Source organism: Girardinichthys multiradiatus, chromosome 13 (assembly GCF_021462225.1).
Source record: "Girardinichthys multiradiatus isolate DD_20200921_A chromosome 13, DD_fGirMul_XY1, whole genome shotgun sequence".
Classification (NCBI taxonomy): Eukaryota; Metazoa; Chordata; class Actinopteri; order Cyprinodontiformes; family Goodeidae; genus Girardinichthys; species Girardinichthys multiradiatus.
Genome location: NC_061806.1, coordinates 22,243,263 through 22,264,469, shown reverse-complemented (window position 1 = coordinate 22,264,469; position 21,207 = coordinate 22,243,263). Strand labels below are relative to the sequence as shown.

Here is a 21,207-nt window from a genome sequence, read left to right as displayed (position 1 = left end):
CGGTTCTTGCATTAAGGGCGCCCGGTGCATGCCCCCCTTCCTTCCCATCTCCACACATCCATTCCATAAATATGTTCATTCTGCAAAACTTTTTCTGTTTTTAGGTTTGTCAGGAAAAGGTATTTCTCTTTGCGAAATGCTGGAATAATGGGATAAATATTGTTTTATAATCTATGAAGCAAATTTTGAATCCAAGAATATACCAGTTTTTTTTTTCTCTCTTTGATTAGAAATGTTTTAGCGTTTAAATCTTTTGACCTTTTTTGGTATACCTGTTTAATGTTGACCATCTGAAGTTCAAAATGGAGCCGTCTGCCATGTGACGTTTGGTACCTACTAGGCATCAGTTAATTCCCACCAGTGTGATGTTTCATATCTGTTGATTTATAGTTATCTTCTGTACTCAACTCAGTCTATTGTAAGGAAGTATGGTTTGAACTGCAGCAAGTATTATCTACTTATGTGATAATGCTCATTGTTTTGATCTGAGGCATGTCACATATAAGAATGAAGGTTTTACTGTTTTCTTTGGCAAATATGTTTTTTTTTATTTACTATGAAAATCTTGTGATATTCCTTTGGGCTCTAACAGTGTGGTACCTACTGCCATATGCAGTCCTTTCTTTAGAAGTACTTGGCCAGTTATTTGAAAATGACCAAATATTGGCCTAATTATTCTCCCGACTGATCAACCGGTCTGGTTTATCCCCTCTTACGTCATGTAGTCACACACATTAATTTGTCTGAAGTAATAACAATGCTGAAAATTAACGTAGCTGTTTCTGGTCTAACTTTTCAACTCTGCGAACACACCGACAACTACTAGGTCTGTAAGCTGTAATCTTCGTCAAAGATCCTGGTGCCTTCTGCCAATCTAATCTGCCTTTAAGTGAGCAGATGGCGGCAGGTGTGACACACATCCACCCACACTCAGACTGACACACTCTGAGTTCAGAGTGCACAGATAGGTGCGGGTGCTGCTCTAATAGGCGACTCATGCGCATGTCAACAGTCTGATATTTACAGGGCTCACCCGGAGTAACCCTGGCCTTGAACACTGACATGCACACACTAGCTTTTATCACGTGCATTTGCTGATGGGATCGTTCTTCTAGTGCCTCCTGGCTGTAAAGCAGCTGACTTTGTGTGTGTGTGTGTGTGGACGTCTCCCGAGTGATGTCTCTGTGGGTATTTCCTGTTATCCAGCTATCTACATCACATCCGGGATACTGTGATTTACACAGGAGGCTGATTTTTCCCACAGACATCTGTGTCCCACGGATGGCCAGTATATTTATGTGTGTGTGAATCCGTTTGCCGTCATGAGAGCCATGACTGTCCATCTGTCTGTGTTTGTGTGTGCGTGTGGGCTCAGAAGTAGTGAATATCCACAGCCAAAAACTTGTTCTCGCCAGCCCTCTCCCTCCTCGACAAATGCGCGTTATGGTGTGTTCCTGAGGATCATGTTTAACTCGCCGAATGAATCAGTGTTTTGTGCCTCCGATAGCCAGACTAAGCTCCCCATAGAGAGTTGAAGAAACAGAAGGAAGAAGAAAGAAGGGGAAAAAATAGCCAGAGCGAGGTGGATTGAGGGAGAGTGTGGAATGTGAGAGGCAATTTGTCGCAGGAAGTGGGTCCTTTTTGCTTTCCTGAAGCTCAAAGTTCCCACATAAACACACATAAGCATGTATGCAGGTAGAAATGCAGCTTGGGTTAAGGAGGTATCTCTGGTGCTTGTGTGTGAAAGGGGTTTGATTTTCAGTGGGTACGGGAAATGAAAAGAATCACGGTTCATATCCGGAACCGGATTTGGACTGGGCCAACGTCTGTGGATTTGCATGGACAGACTGGTGTAAATAACTCTCCACCCTCCACCTGTTTTCCTGCCTTTGGCTGTTTATGGTTTGGGATGGGTACGGAGACCAGAAAGCAGTCCTTTATCCCACTGGATGGAGCAGCATTTGATTGAAATTTTATTCTATTAGATTTTCTTTGCCCAAAGAGGGGGTTTAGTGGTAGATTGGCTAAGGGATTTAACACGTACAGTGCCTTGGAAAAATATAAAGGCCTCTTCAAGTTTTTTCACAGTTTTTTGTGGTATACCAACACAAATTAGTCCATTATTAGGAAGCGGAAGTAAAATGTTGTTCTCCAAATTTATTTACAAATTAAGAGTCAGAAAAGTGTGAGGTGCAGGTCTCTTAAGCCACTCTTGAGTATAGACTCACCTTTCACCACAGTTAAAGCTGCAAGTCTAATGGGGGGTATTTCTACCAGCTTTGCACATGTAGAGACTGACATTTTTGCACATTCCTCTTTGAAAAATAACACAAGTTCATTCAGGTTGAATTGAGTCTCCCAAGATATAAATGTTCAAGTCATGGCATACATGCTTTATTGGATTCAAGTTTGTACTTTGTCTGGGAAATTAAAAAAACATAAATACATGTTGTCCTGCTAGAAGGTAAACCTTCACATCGCTAAAAGGCTCCAGGCTTGCCTTGTATTTAGCTCTGTCCAATCCTCCCATCACATCCAGCCTTCAGAAAAACGCATTCCCACAGCATGACGATCCCACCACCATGTCCCTTTTTCTTCGGCTTCACAATTAAACACAACTTTGTGCTGATCTGTCAAATATGATCCCAATGGAATACTTGGTTTGTGAATGCCTGGCAATGTGTGTTTATAAAGCTTTCTTATGTACTTGTTATTTGCTGAGAAAGTGGTGTGTCTGCAGCACAGCAGGTGTTTCTACATGCAACAGCAGAAAAATGCACAGGTTGAGTAATGATGGCTGCATCTCACACGGGAGAGGTCCTGCTGCTGTTGTGCATGCGCCTTTACAGGGTAGCTGAAGGAACCTGACTATTTGGGTTGTGAAGTTCACCTGGGCTGCTGTGGTTGCTGCTGCTGTTACAAGGCAAAGTGTCTGCAGTGAAAAATTACTGCTGCAAATCTGCTGCCAAATCTGGAGTTTTACTTTTTAATGCAAATTGTTGTATACAAGACTCGAGAGAGCCTAGAAGAGCCTGCAGTAATCTCAGAGCCATGTTTACCCTCCTACTGTATGTCAGACTACACACCCAGTAATTTAGATGCCACATCTGACCAGTTGTCTAATTTCACCACACTATTTCTCTTCTCAACTTAAGCACTTTGTTTTCAACTAAAGGAGATAAAATCTCTTTATTCCTCTCTTTTATGTAAACGTAAACTCTTGCTCTCAAGCAGACACAAGAGCAGGATAACATTAATTGATTAGTTCGAGTCACAACAGCCTCCACAAGGTCCAGGCGAAGTAACTAGGTTGAACAGTATGCACATGACTGATTTACCAAAATTAAAACGGAGATGTTAGGTGCAAGTTAACTGTTTATTTCTGCAACCAGTGGCAGTTTTTCATATGGACAATGTGGCTGTCTGCCTTTGTGCGGCGTAGCCACCAGGCCAAAAATAAATCTTTGCTAAGAAGCTATTTTTAAGGACTTTGGACTGCATTTAATCACTAGATCAAAATCCCAAATACTGTGATTGGTCAAACCTTGGCTGTATAATTCTACCTTGAACAGAGAATTATAAAACCTACAGGAGGGTTAGAGATGTACGAGACCTTCGTTCTACTTGTATGATCACACACAAAAAATGTTAGGATCAGTAGAAAGTCTCTAACTTTCCAATGTTGAGGGGAATTCCAGGTGATTTTTCCACCGTGAAATTCAGACTTACATTTTCAAAAAGAACATGTCTCATTGAGGTTGACTCATTTAGGGTTTTTTACCTGGAGCAGGAGCAAATTATTCCGACACCAAATCAACAACAGTCAATTGAAATTATTAGCATGATGGTTTTCAACCTAAAGAGAAACAATTTAGTCATGTTAACAAAGTGGTCAGTGGTCTTTAAAATCCACTGTAAGTTTACCCTGTAACATAAGATTGAGTTTCTGTATTGCAGTAGCATAATCTCACACAGAACAATTTTTTTTTAAATCCAACCTTTTAGTTTCTGTGTATGCAACGGGTTAAATCCCATGTTAATTTTTTTCTGAACCCTATTTTGGCTGCAGCACAGCTCATCCTCTCTTCTAATGTTTTACAAGGTTGGAGCATACACAGAGAGGGCTCTTTGGAAATTCTTTCCACAATCCCTCTAGATCATCCTGGCTCCTCTCACATGCATCCTGCTCTGTAACTCATCCCGAGGTTTTCTACAGGATTTAGTTCTGGGGACTGAGATAGACCTGGGCATAGGTTGATTTTGTGTTGAGTGAACTGTTTTTTTTTTTCTTTCTTTTGGCCATGTGCTCTGGTTAATTATCCTGTTGAAAGACTTAATGTTGACAGATTTTCAGTTTAGTCGCAGAGGCCACCAGATTTTTAATAAAAATGTTCTTTTTTTTTTCCAGAGAGTTCATGATGGTGTGCACTCCAACAAGGTTTCCAAGGTCACAGCATCACAGGATCTGTGATTCTGTGACCCAGAGTACCACAGATACTATACCTAACAGTGGGCACAAGGTGTCTTCTCACCAAAGCATATGGTTTCAGTTCAAGTCCCAGTAGAGTTTTTCCATTTATGTTTTGGATGGTTGGACAGAAAAAGCCTTTTTCTGAGACAACTCCCAAACAAATGTTTAACATTGTTTGGGAGTTGCAATAAAAAAATCTTTTCAAGAAGACAAAAAAAAAGCTTATGTAAAATAAAAGGAGCTCCAAAGAAGCCAGTATTAAAGCCATTTTAAGAACAAAAGTGACCAATGTTTATACGATGGTGACCCTGATGCATTTTGCTGTTTTCCTATTGTTGTTGAATGTACCGTTTCCTAATATACCCCTCATTACCCCTGCATTACTGCTACTCATGTCTTCTCTCTTCTTTTTTGTCTTTGGAGTAATTCGGCATGTTTAAGTTAGAAATTATCCATGGATGAACTGATCAGAGTTTTGTAGCTGATTTCCAATTTTGGATTTTTCAAACGTTTCTGCCTTTCGGTAAGAAGTTTTAGCCGGTTCCGATTTCACCTTAATAGCTTTAATATATATAAAAATATAACAGCATTACATTTTTTTTCTTCTTGCAGTGAGTGGTCATTTATTAATTAGGATTTTAAAACTGAGATATTTTGGATTTTAAACTGTCTTTAGCATCATAAATAAGCAATTAGCGCAGTTAGTATATGTGTTTTATATTCTAGAAAACAATTATTTACCTTAAATCTGAGATTTTCAAAAGTTTTCCAACAAACACGTTCAGGGACGTAACACGTTCAGGGACAAAGCTCATCAAAACATTCAGCTTCCTGTTATCTGCTGAAAATCTTGGTCTCTCTCGCTGTCTGTCAACCTCAATGGACGGTACCAATTTCTCGACATGAAGACATACAAAATACACTGCTCAAAATAATAAGCAACACTGATTGACAATCAATTTCACATGTTGTTGTTCAAATGAAATAGACAACAGGGGGAAATCTTTGGTGATTAGCAAGACACACTCAATAAAGGAGTGGTTCTGCAGGTGGGGACCACAGACCACTTCTCAGTACTGATGCTTTCTGGCTGATGTTTTGGTCACTTTTGAATGTTGGTGGTGCTTTCACACTCGTGGTAGCATGAGACGGACTCTACAATCCACACAAGTGGCTCAGGTAGTGCAGCTCATCCAGGATGGCACATCAATGCGAGCTGTGGCAAGAAGGTTTGCTGTGTCTGTCAGCGTTAGTGTCCAGAACCTGGAGGCGCTACCAGTAGACAGGCCAGTACACCAGGAGACGTGGAGGAGGCCGTAGGAGGACAACAACCCAGCAGCAGGACCGCTACCTCCGCCTTTGTGCAAGGAGGAACTGGAGGAGCACTGCCAGAGCCCTGCAAAATGACCTCCAGCAGACCACAAATGTGCATGTGTCTGCACAAACGATTAGTAACCGACTCCATGAGGATGGTATGAGGGGCCGACATCCACAAATGGGGGTTGTGCTCACAGCCCAACACCGTGCAGGACGCTTGGCATTTGCCAGAAAGCACCAGGATTGGCAAATTCGCCACTGGCGCCCTGTGCTCTTCACAGATGAAAGCAAGTTCACACTGAGCACATGTGACAGACATGACAGAGTCTGGAGACACCGTGGAGAGCGATCTGCTGCCTGCAACATCCTTCAGCATGACCAGTTTAGCAGTGGGTCAGTAATGGTGTAGGGGGGCATTTCTTTGGAGGGCTGCATGGCCCTCCATGAGCTCACCAGAGGTAACCTGACTGCCATTAGGTACCGAGATGAGATCCTCAGACCCTTTGTGAGACCATATGCTGGTGCGGTTGGCCCTGGGTTCCTCCTAATGCAGGACAATGCTAGACCTCATGTGGCTGAAGTGTGTCAGCACTTCCTGGAAGATGAAGACATTGAAGCTATGGACTGGCCCGCCCGTTCCCCAGACCTGAATCCGATTGAGCACATCTGGGACATCATGTCTCGCTCCATCCACCAACGTCATGTAGCACCACAGACTGTCCAGGAGTTGGCGGATACTTTAGTCCAGGTCTGGGAGGAGATCCCTCAGGAGACCATCCACCGTCTCATCAGGAGCATGCCCAGGCGTTGTAGGGAGGTCATAGAGGCACATGGAGGTCACACACAATACTGAGCCTCATTTTGACTTGTTTTAAGGACATTACATCAAAGTTGGATCAGCCTCTAGTGTGTTTTTCCACTTTAATTTTGTGTGTGACTCCAAATCCAGGCCTCCATTGGTTAATAAATTTAATTTCCATTGATGATTTTTGTGTGATTTTGTTGTCAGCACATTCAACTTTGTACAGAACAAAGTATTCAATGAGAATATTTCATTCATTCAGATCTAGGATGTGTTATTTGAGTGTTCCCTTTACTTTTTTGAGCAGTGTACAATAGCTTAATCTAAAAGCACTTGGATATATTGCATTAGAGAAAGAGTAGTTTATTGAGTATCCCAGCGGTGAGATCCGATCAAGCTGAAAAAGTCCGTTCCAGACACAGGTCAAGTCCTACTCTTGATATTTATACGTTTGCCATATTGATCATATTGTTGCTTTTGTTTCATCTTTGTAAATCTGTTATGTGTGTAATTCAATGAGGTGCAACATAAAATTCCACCAGTGGAACGTATCCTGTTTATCTTATGGATTAAAAAAAGAGTTCCAACCTGAACTTCTCCGACTGGGAACGTCTCTCCTCATGCCCGGCTATCCTTTCATGTACAGATCACACACTCAGCTTGCTTACATACATACGCCAATGCATATTAATACCAAAGCTCAGATTTTCACACACACACACACACACACACACACACACACACACACACACACACACATTGGCAGTGGGTTTAAATAGTGGTGTTGGCGTGCAGGAGTTTTGTTGATTCAGGGAGTCGTAGGGAGACTGAGAATGCTGGGAGGTGTTTTAGGTAGGCCAAAAAAGGATAGAAACACATTTAGTGTAGCTACTAAACACACGCACATACACACACACATACACACACACATACACACACAGAGACTCCCTCGCAGTAATTGGGCAGACATACTCGCACATATTCTCAGAAGTGGGGGGTTTAGATGAATATGGAGACGAGGAGGAAGAGGGGAATGGAAAAATGAGTCTGCGCAGAACACAAGATAATGAGGAGGTTGAAGGTATGAGGGGAGGTAAGTAAAAAGGGAGTTAAGGGGGTTACTAATGGTAGAAGAAAAGAATGCAAAAAACACTGGGCAAAATGAAGCCAGGAATCACCTAAAGAGCAGGGAAAGGAGCAGGAATCTGGAAAAATGAGGGAAGCAAAGGGATCAGGAGTGGAACGTAAGAGTGGGAGGCATGCAAGCGTGCAAGAGAGCGGGCAAGTGAGTAATGGAGGAAGAAAGAAGGAAGATGGGGCAATGCTGGGACATGAAGAGGGGGAACTTGAGGGCTGGATGATGGTGGATGACAAGCGAACGAAGGATGGAGGGAGGACGGAGGCAGGGCCGGGACGGAGGGGATGTGGGGGAGGGATGCGTGCGCTGCTCGCTCCCTGGGGACCGTGCTCTACCTGCTCTCTGCGGCCGTCGCCATGACAACCACCGTGGCTGGTGCTGTCATAGCTTTATTGCCCTTCGCCTCCTCTCCATTTCCTCCCTTTGCTCTTTTTCTCCCATCTTTCATTCGGTCGTGTTTTCGCCCCTCATTCACAGCTTTTCATGTCCCGTTCCCCTCATATTTAGACTTTTATTTTCTTCCATTGTCTTCTTCTTCCCCCTGAGACGCAGAGATGCTGGTCGGCTTTCACCTTTTTTTCTGTTGCAGCAATACGTTGGAGCAGCACATTCTTGTGTGCCTTTAGCCCTGTTACTGGGATTCTAAATTAGAGCGCACAAACACGGTGCCGTCTACCCCCCAAAAACCACAAAGCATTCTGGGATCTCTGAGCTTTACAGCTTTCGCTATAAATAAAACCCCCAGAAAGAGGACGCCTTCTTCCCACTAACAAACCAGTGAAAGTGAGAGAGGGTCATGATGACTTCCAGCAGCTCTGTACCCATATTCTGAGATGATTGTTTTTCACTCTTATTATTCATGGCAACATTTGTATCTATAGGAACACTTCCCCAACTCGCCCTCCTCTTGGGTTTTTATAACTGTCAGGTAATTATATTAAAGCTGGGTGGGGTTATGCAGAGCTGTCCAGCGGCGCTGCTGGAATGGATCTTTACTGGCAGGCTGCTGATAAGAGCAGTCTATGGCGGCGATGAGGTCGGCCTTCACACTAGCGACTGAAATCTTAGCGATATTCCCAGGAAGATGGCCTGAGTCTGACCTCCTTTAACGCATCACTGCATTCATCTCTCCTTGTAATTCGATGCTCAGTTTGTTGGAAATCTGTGCTTTTAAAAGATAAATATTTTTAACTAACGAATTACTTTGCAGAAAAGAAATCCCAGTCTATTCTTGATATTGGAATAACTGGTTTTATAAAGCTCCAGCGATGGGCTTGTTCTTAAAACAAGCTTTTCCTGCCAGTCTTTAAGTGAATCCCGTTTTTCTAGTATTATATTTATCTCTATTTCTAGATCCAAATGTCCCACTGGCTCTTAATTGGGAGTGACATGTGAAAGTGGCAAAAAAAATTCCCCATAGGACAGTGGGTCTCAAGCTTTTTATCATGAAATACTTGGCTCCATGTATTGACCCACCATTGAAATACTGTAGTACAAACCTCTCAGCTCATATTCATATCTGGCATAAACAAGCAATCCTGCCAGCTGTCTCATGCATCGAGATAGAAAAATCTATAATGCATATTTAATGTGTGCTTTCAGTGTCTTTCTAACTTCTCTGCCATACCTTAAATCCTCGGTAACAAAGCCAACAACGGCTTTTTGGCAGCCTCTTTAAAAACCTCTGTGGTAAATGGCCGACACAGTTGTTCATCACGACAGGATTTTGTAAGATGTCACTTTAGTGTGACTTCTTAAAAATTCTTAAACTAATTACGTTCTTGTTTTGGCATTGGCCCGTTATCGGTTTCATACGCCAAGATTTTAGAAAGTTTTTTATAACCGCTAATATTTTCCATCATGCAGTTTCCACAGTTTTGAATCTTTTAAAACCAAAGTTTTCATTTGCGATACAGGTCATAGTGAATCGGCACTGTCGGCCAGCTGACTAACAGAAGGGCCCCCTACACTTTTCCCTTTGTCACAAAAAAGACAAATTTGGTTATTTGGAATTATTTCAGTCGGTAAGCTACAAGCACCATGTCTGTCTAGCAGCCAATTGTAGGGGCTACCTAAGCAGATAGTCTGATTAATTACCTTACTAGTTTAAGCTTGTTGTACTTGTGCTACTTTACAAAGGCCAAACAACCACAAAATTAACAAAAGAAAGTAAAAAAAATTCACTTTCTTGTCTGTTATGTTTGGTTAAAGTTGCAATTTTTCTTTGTCTGATAACAGTACCACACAGACTGACTGTGATTTTGGTTCCTTTTCTGACAACTGAATAAGTTTGAGAAAACATTAGGTATTTTGTAGGCACTTGCGGCCTTTATTTTTGCAATTTTCGAAAGTAAATTGACAGGAAATTGGGCGGAGAGAGAGCAGTAAACGTCTACGTGCCAGGATTAAATTCTGCAACAGCCTGCGTCAAGGACTAAGGCCTCTGTATATGGGTCACGTGCTTATCCCTCTTTGCTACCAGAGCCACGTCCAAGTTTGAGAAAACTTTAATGAAAGTCCTTGAGAGTTTTGCACCTTTTTAGTTGGTAGCAATCCCACAACGACATTATTGGTGTTGCCTAAATAGCCAAGAGCATTTGTTCCCAGATCTCCCACCAGTCACCAGTTTATCCTAAAATACCCCTTCTTTGAACCTCTTAGTCCAAACGTTTCCACTTTAGGATCAAGGTCCTACTTTTCTTGAACCACTTGTTTCTTTAGATATATCTGGTTTTTACCTTTCCAATGAACTTGGCATACACTGGTTTATTAGCTTATTTATACAAGACATGCAATTTATTTTTTCTCTTGCTCTTGGTGGAAGACACACACATTTTCTCTCCCTCCTTCCCCGCTGATTCCTGCTTCTGCTTTTTGTCTGTATTTTTCTCAGAGCCTCGCTTTGCATATCCGCCAAACTTTTAAATTATGGATTTGGTCAGCTGGTCTCTCAACGTAATTGATCAAATATTTTTTTTCTTTTCAACGGGAAGACAGGGTAAAGGAGACCCTCTTGTCCAGACGGGACATTTTTTTCTCTGGAAACACAATGGATTCTTGGCAGCAGTGGAAGATTGTGTACCTGACTACAATGTCGGTCGAAGACGTAGAAAATGTGTACATATTTGGACTTTTGATAACAGGATTTCTACTTTTTGGAGTTGGTGGTTACCTGGCTTATCGAGTGATTTGCAAAACGTGGGCGGCTGTTCAAAGCTTTCCAAAGCTTCCTGCGATGTTAGATGGAGTCTGTAGAGCGATCAACACTCAGACTAGAATGTTAAGAGAGCAGAATCGCAAGCTGGACACGATTCTTGAACAGAATCGCAACGGCAGCGGTTGGACTCAGAGGTTAAAGAATATAATCTTGGAGAAGTTGTACGCTCTAGATCTGCGGAAAGTACCAGAAATTTGGCTATTTGGATTCGCAATTGAGACATACCAGTAAAACTCTTAAGGTAGTTGGAAATTCACAACTGCCTGAACCACAACATTTATTGTTTTTCTAAATCTGGCGCCCCAATGTGGCCTTGGCAACTTCTGCTAACTGGCTATCGACAAAATATCTCCTGGATGTTATACAGGTCCTTCTCAAAAAATTAGCATATTGTGATAAAGTTCATTATTTTCCATAATGTCATGATGAAAATTTAACATTCATATATTTTAGATTCATTGCACACTAACTGAAATATTTCAGGTTTTTTATTGTCTTAATACGGATGATTTTGGCATACAGCTCATGAAAACCCAAAATTCCTATCTCACAAAATTAGCATATCATTAAAAGGGTCTCTAAACGAGCTATGAACCTAATCATCTGAATCAACGAGTTAACTCTAAACACCTGCAAAAGATTCCTGAGGCCTTTAAAACTCCCAGCCTGGTTCATCACTCAAAACCCCAATCATGGGTAAGACTGCCGACCTGACTGCTGTCCAGAAGGCCACTATTGACACCCTCAAGCAAGAGGGTAAGACACAGAAAGACATTTCTGAACAAATACGCTGTTCCCAGAGTGCTGTATCAAGGCACCTCAGTGGGAAGTCTGTGGGAAGGAAAAAGTGTGGCAGAAAACGCTGCACAACGAGAAGAGGTGACCGGACCCTGAGGAAGATTGTGGAGAAGGGCCGATTCCAGACCTTGGGGGACCTGCGGAAGCAGTGGACTGAGTCTGGAGTAGAAACATCCAGAGCCACCGTGCACAGGCATGTGCAGGAAATGGGCTACAGGTGCCGCATTCCCCAGACCTGGGCTACAGAGAAGCAGCACTGGACTGTTGCTCAGTGGTCCAAAGTACTTTTTTTGGATGAAAGCAAATTCTGCATGTCATTCGGAAATCAAGGTGCCAGAGTCTGGAGGAAGACTGGGGAGAAGGAAATGCCAAAATGCCAGAAGTCCAGTGTCAAGTACCCACAGTCAGTGATGGTCTGGGGTGCCGTGTCAGCTGCTGGTGTTGGTCCACTGTGTTTTATCAAGGGCAGGGTCAATGCAGCTAGCTATCAGGAGATTTTGGAGCACTTCATGCTTCCATCTGCTGAAAAGCTTTATGGAGATGAAGATTTCATTTTTCAGCACGACCTGGCACCTGCTCACAGTGCCAAAACCACTGGTAAATGGTTTACTGACCATGGTATCACTGTGCTCAATTGGCCTGCCAACTCTCCTGACCTGAACCCCATAGAGAATCTGTGGGATATTGTGAAGAGAACGTTGAGAGACTCAAGACCCAACACTCTGGATGAGCTAAAGGCCGCTATCGAAGCATCCTGGGCCTCCATAAGACCTCAGCAGTGCCACAGGCTGATTGCCTCCATGCCACGCCGCATTGAAGCAGTCATTTCTGCAAAAGGATTGAGTGCATAACTGTACATGATTATTTGAAGGTTGACGTTTTTTGTATTAAAAACACTTTTCTTTTATTGGTCGGATGAAATATGCTAATTTTGTGAGATAGGAATTTTGGGTTTTCATGAGCTGTATGCCAAAATCATCCGTATTAAGACAATAAAAGACCTGAAATATTTCAGTTAGTGTGCAATGAATCTAAAATATATGAATATTAAATTTTCATCATTACATTATAGAAAATAATGAACTTTATCCCAATATGCTAATTTTTTGAGAAGGACCTGTATAAACACGACGCTCTTCCCCAGCACTCCCCTACCAGCTGTGTGCTAATAGGACTATGCGGCCGATTGATAAAACTTCCACCTCTCTTCTAAAGGACAATGGCACTTCTATCAGTGTTGACAGGTATTTTTTATATTTCTTAGAAGGATTGTAGTATCATTTGATTTGTTTTTCTGTGTGTGTATCTGTGTTTTTCTTTGTGATTGTATTGTAATTGTATGAACAGCGCTTTGAGTGTCTCGTTACTGAAAAGCGCTATATAAATAAACTTACCTTACCTACCTTACCTATAGTTAATTGCATGTCTTGCCCCAGTAATTGTTTGTACTACTACCAGTGCACATGATCCATCTAGCATTTTATAGCAAATTAGCTTTATAACGCTCGTTTTTGAAGATTGACCATTAAATTATACATTGCATCGAGTTTTATATTGGTCAAGTATTTTTTTCAACTGAGACAAACTCCATTTGTTGGTGTTTTTGCAAGGCGTAAACATGGAATCACCCCAGCATATTTACGCTCATTGCTCTGAGAGCAACAACCCTCACAGAGCTGGAGATTTATGTCCTCTGACAAGACAAGCTGTAATCAGAAGCAACTTGAAGGAATTGCATTATACCATCTTCTACAGGCTGTATTTGGACCATGCTTTCTCAAAATTATGTTTATTAATCAATATGTTTAATGTTTAATGTTTAAGTGCTTTGAATTTAGTCCCACACAGTGCAATTGAGACTTGAGATGGCAGCTGTCTTGCAAAAACAGAAAACCAGTCTGCCATTGCTACAGTTGATAGTCATCCCACCTAAAACCTGCCAGAATGTTCCGACTTAGGAGACTGATTGCGCAGCTCCAAACCCTTAGTTTTGGAGGCTGACAAGAGGTATTCTCCAGAGACTGTCTTCCAGGGAGAGAGCATGATTTATTGTAGAGCAAGTCAGACAGGAAACAACAATCTACTAAATGATAACCATCCCAGTCTCATAGTTATCTTGGAATTAGACAGTACAGGAAATGTTTACTTTGATTCGGTGCCACGTTTGCATCTTTTGCGGAAGTGAGACATTGTCAGGTTGAAATAGATTCATAGCAAGTAGTAAGGCCCCCATATACACTGGATCCAGACTGCCGTATGGTGTCCAGGTTCTACTAGTTCGTCACTGGATCAAATTTACTGTGAAGGGAAGCATGACTCTACTGTACTCTCAGTAGAAAGTCATGCACTGGTTCCTATCACATTGCTGCTGCCTTGGGAATTGCATCTGTATAAGAGACCTACAGACCAGGGCACCACCAATCAAGATATCCTGTGCAATCATTTTAACTTGGTACAGCATTCTGTGTACTCAGTCTTATTTGCTATTAAGTGAGATCCCTTTTGATTTTTCTGTGGCTTGACACAAGGCCACAGTGGCCAGTCCTCCTTTAAATTCTGTGATGACTGCTCCACACAGGTGCTCATCAACGTGGACCCAGATATGCTCCCACCATAATAATAAACCACCACCGCGACATCCGCCTGGAGGTTTTGTGCATGTTTATAGCAGCTGGGGAATGCTAATGCTCCAGCACAATTAATGTGGAGTTCACCAGGGTCTCTATCCAGCCTTGATCTGGCTGTTTTTTTTGGGTCTGATATGATGTGAAGTGGGCCACTAGACTGCGTTTCTTTTCTACTTTAAAATAAGACATGATGTGATCCCAATCCTAACCTGTGAACTATTAATTCTTAATCCGACGAGGTAGTTTTTACATCCAAGTCGATAGTTTTGACTCATAAATGAATCCATTGTTACAACTACCAGCCTCTAAAGAGAGCACTTTAGATATTTTTACAACATGCAACAGTAATACCAACCTGTGTGATAAATAGAGAAAGCAAATAAAAATAGTGTTTTTGACCAATTACCATATTTTGTTGTGGTACCAGATGTCTTCTGTGCATATCCTTATTTTAAACTTGCTTTCTGACTTGCACTTAACAGAAACACTATCACTGCATCTTTGAAACTCACCGCTCCAACCCCTGCGAGGATGTTTCCACTGTATATATTTGGAGCCGACGTAAATAAAGACAGAGCTTGTTTCTCCCAAGGGAACATCTCTAAGGGTTTAAAAAGGGGAAACTAGATCGAGTAAAATCAGAATGCAGATTTAATATTAATGGCAATTTGAGCAGACCCTAGTTTGGCTTCAAAAAATTGTTGTAAGTTAATTGCATTCAAGGGTTTCAGCTGCAGTAAATAGTGATGGTAATTTGGCCTTTGATTTTCATTTTTGTTTTTTTACGTCATTCTCCTTTTCCTCTTTTCATTTTGCCTTTTTCGGATAAATGTTTTTCGAAATATCCAAACTTATCGCTGAATTGTGACACAATTTCAAGGATCTCTTTGTTAAATGTTTGCAACGTGTTACTGACAGCTTCTCTGGTTACAGGATGTCTGTATTTATAGCCAAGAATTCAAATCAAGAGGGGGCTTCCTAAGCGATGCACAATGGGGTTATTTAACACAGGTGTTCGCTTACATGTGAACCAGTGGCTGAGGGGGTGATGGAAGAGGCACGTGGAGGCAGTTTAAGCGAGAAACACTGTGTGCGAGAGGCATGTGACAGTGTGTGCATTTAAATAATTTAGCCACACGTCCCGACAGAGGAGTGAATGAGGTCAGGAGCTCATTGCTGCAATGCTATTTTCCCCTTTCCCCAATCTTTTCCATCCGTCTTTACACCCACAAGGTTTTCTCATCCTTCGTCTTTGCTACAAAGTGGTCCTCTGCCCACCTTGATAAACAGGAACTAAGTAACAAAGGGGCTTCCCTCGTGTTCATCACATCCCTTCAATTATCAGCGAGCCACGAGGGAAGAGCATCGATGCAATTAAATACGGACACTGGAACCGGCTGTGTGTTTTTTCTTTCGCATTTGGATTTTCTAAAGTGAACCTTTGAACCGTTTATTTAAAGGATTCCTTCAAAGATGTTTGCAGTTTGAACGAACCCCTAAGCTAATGAGTCTGTAATGATGTTCAGTGGCTGCTACAGGTTTCTTTCCCGATAAACGCCTCCATATGCGCGCGTGCACACACACACACACACACACACACACACACACACACACACACACAAACAAGCATGCTTATATATGCGGCAGCAGGTGATTCATTCTTAATCTTTCATTCCAACAGTTGTGGATTAGCCCTAATCTTCCCCGCAGAGACTTGGGCCTGAAAGGCTGACTGACACTGAGACTGCGGGTGCATGTGTGTGAGTTCATTGTTTGTTTAGCTGTGTGGGATGTGATAATTGTTTCCCTTGTTGGACAGAGAGCGGCGTCTGTATGACAGGACAGGATCTGACTGAGGCAGATAAATAACTCAGACTGGCAGGTCACACGACATGTAAACATTATACCCAGCAGGAGTTGGAAGAGGTATATTTACAAAGAAGACATCAGCTCCTTTATTATGATCCTTGATTTTGACATTTAAAACTTATCAGCAGTTGCACTTGCTTGCGCAATTAATCAGGAAGCTATTTTCCTCATTAATCAAGTGTTTTAGCTAATAAGCTGCTTTTAACTATATTTAGGTACATAATTAATCAGAATTAAAGTCTCAGAATCTGTCACAACTTTGTCCGAAGGATAATTTATTTCTTACTTTGATACGGGAGGATCTTTATCAGAACTTTAAAGGAAAGAGGACATTTCTCGGTTTTCCTCAGATTAATCTATTAATCAATCAATATGAGACTTTATCCAAAACAACTTCAGAATTAATCAAATTATGTGGTTAGGAGTTAGTTTGATTGTTAATCAGGATTTTTCCTAATTATTTAATTTACAAACACACAAAGGAAAGAGGAGAAAAGAGAACTTATGTATTAAAAAGTTAACATCTGCAATGATTAAAGGCTTAACTTTTCTCAAAGGTTTACTAATCTTTCAGGAATCTTTAAGGTTTTTATGCACTAGAATGTTGAGTTTTACCACATAGTGTTAATTTAAGGAGGAAAGCTCAATGCACTGGGTGGCAAAAACCCTAAACACATCATCTATCCAATCCAACCTGAAGGTAGCTAGGGAGGGGCTGGATCACCTGGCTCAGATGGTCGGATGAGGAGATGTAGAGGAAAAACAAAATAAAACTTTGTAGGAACTCCCCACAAACATTAGGTAAACATAGCAAGACATGCAAATAACGCAACACAGTCTCTTTCATTGCTTTGTTTTTTTATTCCCGACTTGCGTTGCGTTTTGTGTAATGAGTGGTGTGTTCTTCAGTACCGCCGTGCCGTGCTGTGAAATATGTAGGATTGCTGCCAACGCTAATTGTTAATCATGTACTCTGGTGGTTGCTGAAAAGAAATTGCGTCCCAGGACATGATTCCACAGGGCTGACTGAGTCAAAGGGAGAACAAAGCAACAAGGTGTGGTGGCAAAAATGATTACATTTTGTGTGGAGTTGCACGGAAAGCGATGTGAGCGAAATGAAAGCTGAATAAGGTCAGAGGCAATCCCAGATAACAGGTATGAAAGGACGGGTGCTGCGACTGAGAGAACCAGATTGGTTGGAAAAGGACACATCGGAAAGCCGAGGCAGGAATTGGAGTCAGTGGCTGGAAGTAAAGTTAAACAACAGTAGAGCAGAGCTGACGAAGGAGGAAAATGAGATAATGAGAGAGAGGTGGACTGGGAGGATTGGTGTCCTGGTAGCAGCAGAGACACAAACAGACCGGTGGCTAACAGGCCTGTAAAGAGCTTAGAACAGCTGAGGCGGATTGAATGGAGGAACAACCTGGACAGGATTACACCGAGACAGGGCAAGATGGGAAAGATAACCCACATATTTCCCTTAGCATCACTGACCACTTTCCATCTTTCAAGCTACACTTTTTAATTATGAGGAAGCCTTTAATGCTGAACATTTATACCAGATCCATGTGTTTGAGAAGCCGTTAGTTCCTCAAATATTCCCCTTAATTAATTAGTGAGTGAGTAATGTAATGAGTAATGAGCCCACAGAGAAATGGGGCTATTTTTAAGAGTTTGTAATCATCAGAAACAAGTAAATGTGCTCTCACCTGGGGGCTTTAATGATTTATAAAGGATTCAACAGAGACTGAAAGGAAATAGCACTTATTGGCAATGAAGAACTCCTAACAAAACATTACTAGATATTGAAGCACATTTTGTATGGTTATCTGCTGGTTTAAGTGTTTCTTAATGGGCCGTATTTTCACATAAGATAAATTTACTGCTGTTTTACCATAAAATTAAGACTGTATTACAATCAGTTTCCATCTAATATTGGTTTAGGAAGTAAAACATATATATTGCAATTAAAAATCCTTTTCCGGCATGAGATCTGCGTCAGTAACAGGGTCATCAATCTGTTAAAGCGCTGACATTCAGTCATCCATACTGGCCTCCTTTACATCAATGTACCTCATGGGTTCAAGCCTTTAAAAGGCCATGATGTTGGAACAATGTGCTATTCATGAAAATGTAGATATCTACATCAAGTGAGGCATTAAACAAAGGTCTTCTCAGCATTGCAGAAAATCACAGCAATTTACCACAACAGTTCTTATTACCTTGACTAAAGTCATCTTTTGGTTAGTAAGAAGAAGAAGGACTATTGTCTCCACTGCGCATGTAGAGACTCAGATTTTGCCTATTTTTCTTTGAAAAAAAGCTCAAGCTCAATTCGGTGAACAGAGAGCATCTGTGAATATCAATTTCAAGTCTTTTTACAGATTCTAAAATGGATTTAGGTCTGGACTTTGACTGGGACATTATAACACACGAATGAGGCTTGATCTCAACCATCCTAATGCTGCTCTGGCTGTATGCACATAGATCCTCCCTCAGCTATGACCAGCTTCCCTGTCCAAGCTGAATAAAAGCCACAGCATAATGCTTGCCTTTACTCCATAATAGCCAGGTTTGTGAAGTGGACAACAAATAATTGTGACTTGGATATCTACACCTCCTCCAAATCTTTATTCTTTAAAAAGTCTTAAAACGATCATTTTCCATCCACTTCTCTGTAGTATACTACTTTTATGTACTCTATCACATAAAAACCCAATCAAACACACTGTTGTTCGTGGTTGTTACACAACAGAATGTGGAATAGTTCAAGGCATAGTTATGCAAAGCACAGTAATTGTACTGCATTAGCAAGGTAAACTCTCTTGAGGAAATGGTTCTTCTACATCTGTTGTTCAAAGACATACTATATCTCTCTGAATTAGATCCACCTTATTTGTCATTTTGCTGTGAAAACTCAGCAGCACTGTGTCAAAACAGCTGTAAATGTGAGATGTTAAAGATATTGAGTTAAATAATCAGAGAGAAGCTCCAGCTGTAGCTTCGGCACTTTTAATAAAGCCTTTTAGGTTGACAACGATAAAACAACCATGTGTTGCAGATAAAACCATGAAGTAGGAAACAACTGTACAGAAACCATTTCAATCCTCTGCTAATATCTGTTGGGCCAGTCACGGGGCTTCTGCAGTTCAGACTTATGTGCTTAAAGTGACACGACAATAATAAAAACCTCTGACCAAGAGTGTTGTCAGAAAATATTATGTAAAAGCATCATTTAAATTGAAGACCGTTCAGCATATAGCAATTTATGCTTAAAATATGTCAGAGATGGGCCATAATCTCCATCTTTTAGGGTATAAATGATTAATAGAAACAAACTTGTCTGTATTTGGTTTAACTTTGTTTTAAACTAGGATTCTGCTAGTTTATTTCCATCAGCACTAAAACAACTGTTAACTTCTTATTAGTGATTTCTGATTAACAGCATAAAGAAGCGATGTTGTGACTTCATATATCCAAACTTTAGGCTATACAGTTGGTTTATGTCTTCATTGCTTATTTATACAGATTTCACATTGATTCACAATTTTCCAATTCATGACAAATAGTTTAAAATAACAGTGCTAAAAGTACCACAATCTAATAAACAAATGAACTGTTGAATCATTATTTGTCAGTAAATTAAATAAAATAAATAATGTGAAATCCATTAAGCATAAGTTGAATTTATTACCTAAGTATATATGCATTTATTTTGTATTTCTTCATTTCATGACACCTGTGCTTCGGTGTAGCATGCATTGCGTCGACCGCAAAATCTAATTGGCTGTCCTGTATGACGAGTCTGCTTCAGACCAATCATCTCGACTAAAGCAGAATTAATCCCGGTCACTGATTTTAAAAGATTAGGCCGGCAGATTAAATAAATTCATGATCTGACATGAAATAATTAACAGAAGTTTTTTTTTTGTTGTAAATTTGTGTAAATTAAATAAATATTATGTTTTTAAGAAACTATTTGTCTGATTTTTTTGTCAATAATTTTTATCGAGGAGTCAGACATGTAAATTGAGACGTCCACAATACAAATTTGTCCTCTTTGATATGGGCGTAAAACAAAGACAATACAAAAAACAAAACAAAACAAAAGTGACATAAATAAACAGGGACATTCTCGAAACCCACCCACCTCCCCTTTCTTAGGACTTACATCTTATCACACCGAGAATCAAATCAAATTATCTTCAAATAGCGTTATCAATATATTGCTGAAGGGGCTGCCAAGTTCTATTGAATCGCTTTAAGTTATTTGCTAATAAGTACCGTATTCTTTGCAAATGAGAGAGCCTCACCAGTTCCTCCAACCACAATTTAACCAATGGAACCTCAGATTTTTTCCAGAACATCAACACTAGCTTTTTTCCTATGATAAAGGCATAAGATAAAAATCGTTGTTGGTATTTATTAAATTGAAAAAGCTGAACAGAAACTCCGAGTACAATCAGAAGTGGGTCCAGCCTCAACTCTGTACGAAACATATCTGATAGAGTTTTGAATATGCCAGACCAGAATGGGGTTAATTTTGTACACATATAATAAGAATGGAGAAGCATGGCTTCTTCAATATGGCATTTGTCACACAGTGGGGATGTGTTGGGGAAAATTTTATGTAACTTCACCTTACAGTAATGAAGCCTGTGAATAATTTTAAATTGAATAAGACAGTGTCTAGAGTTGGCAGAACACTTGTGAATATTCTCTAGCGCAGCCTTCCAGAGTTCGTCACTTATCTCCGTTCCCAAATCCTGCTCCCAGCTTGTTCTAAGGCCCTGCATGGACGGCGAGGTTCTGGATAATAACACATTATAAATCTGGGAGATTAGATGACGTTCACCGCCACCCAGCTTAAAGAGTTCGTCAAATTCATTAGGTATTATATTCTCTAAAGTGCGCATGTGTTTTTTGACATATGCCCTGACCTGTAGGTATCTAAAATGATTGTATTTA

General features: G+C 40.8%; 1 protein-coding gene across 1 annotated transcript in view; it reads left to right on the top strand.

Annotated features, from left to right (window-relative positions):
- sdc3 (syndecan 3) overlaps positions 1-21,207 on the top strand; it is a 64,935-nt gene that overhangs the window by 1,586 nt on the left and 42,142 nt on the right. The window lies entirely within an intron of this gene.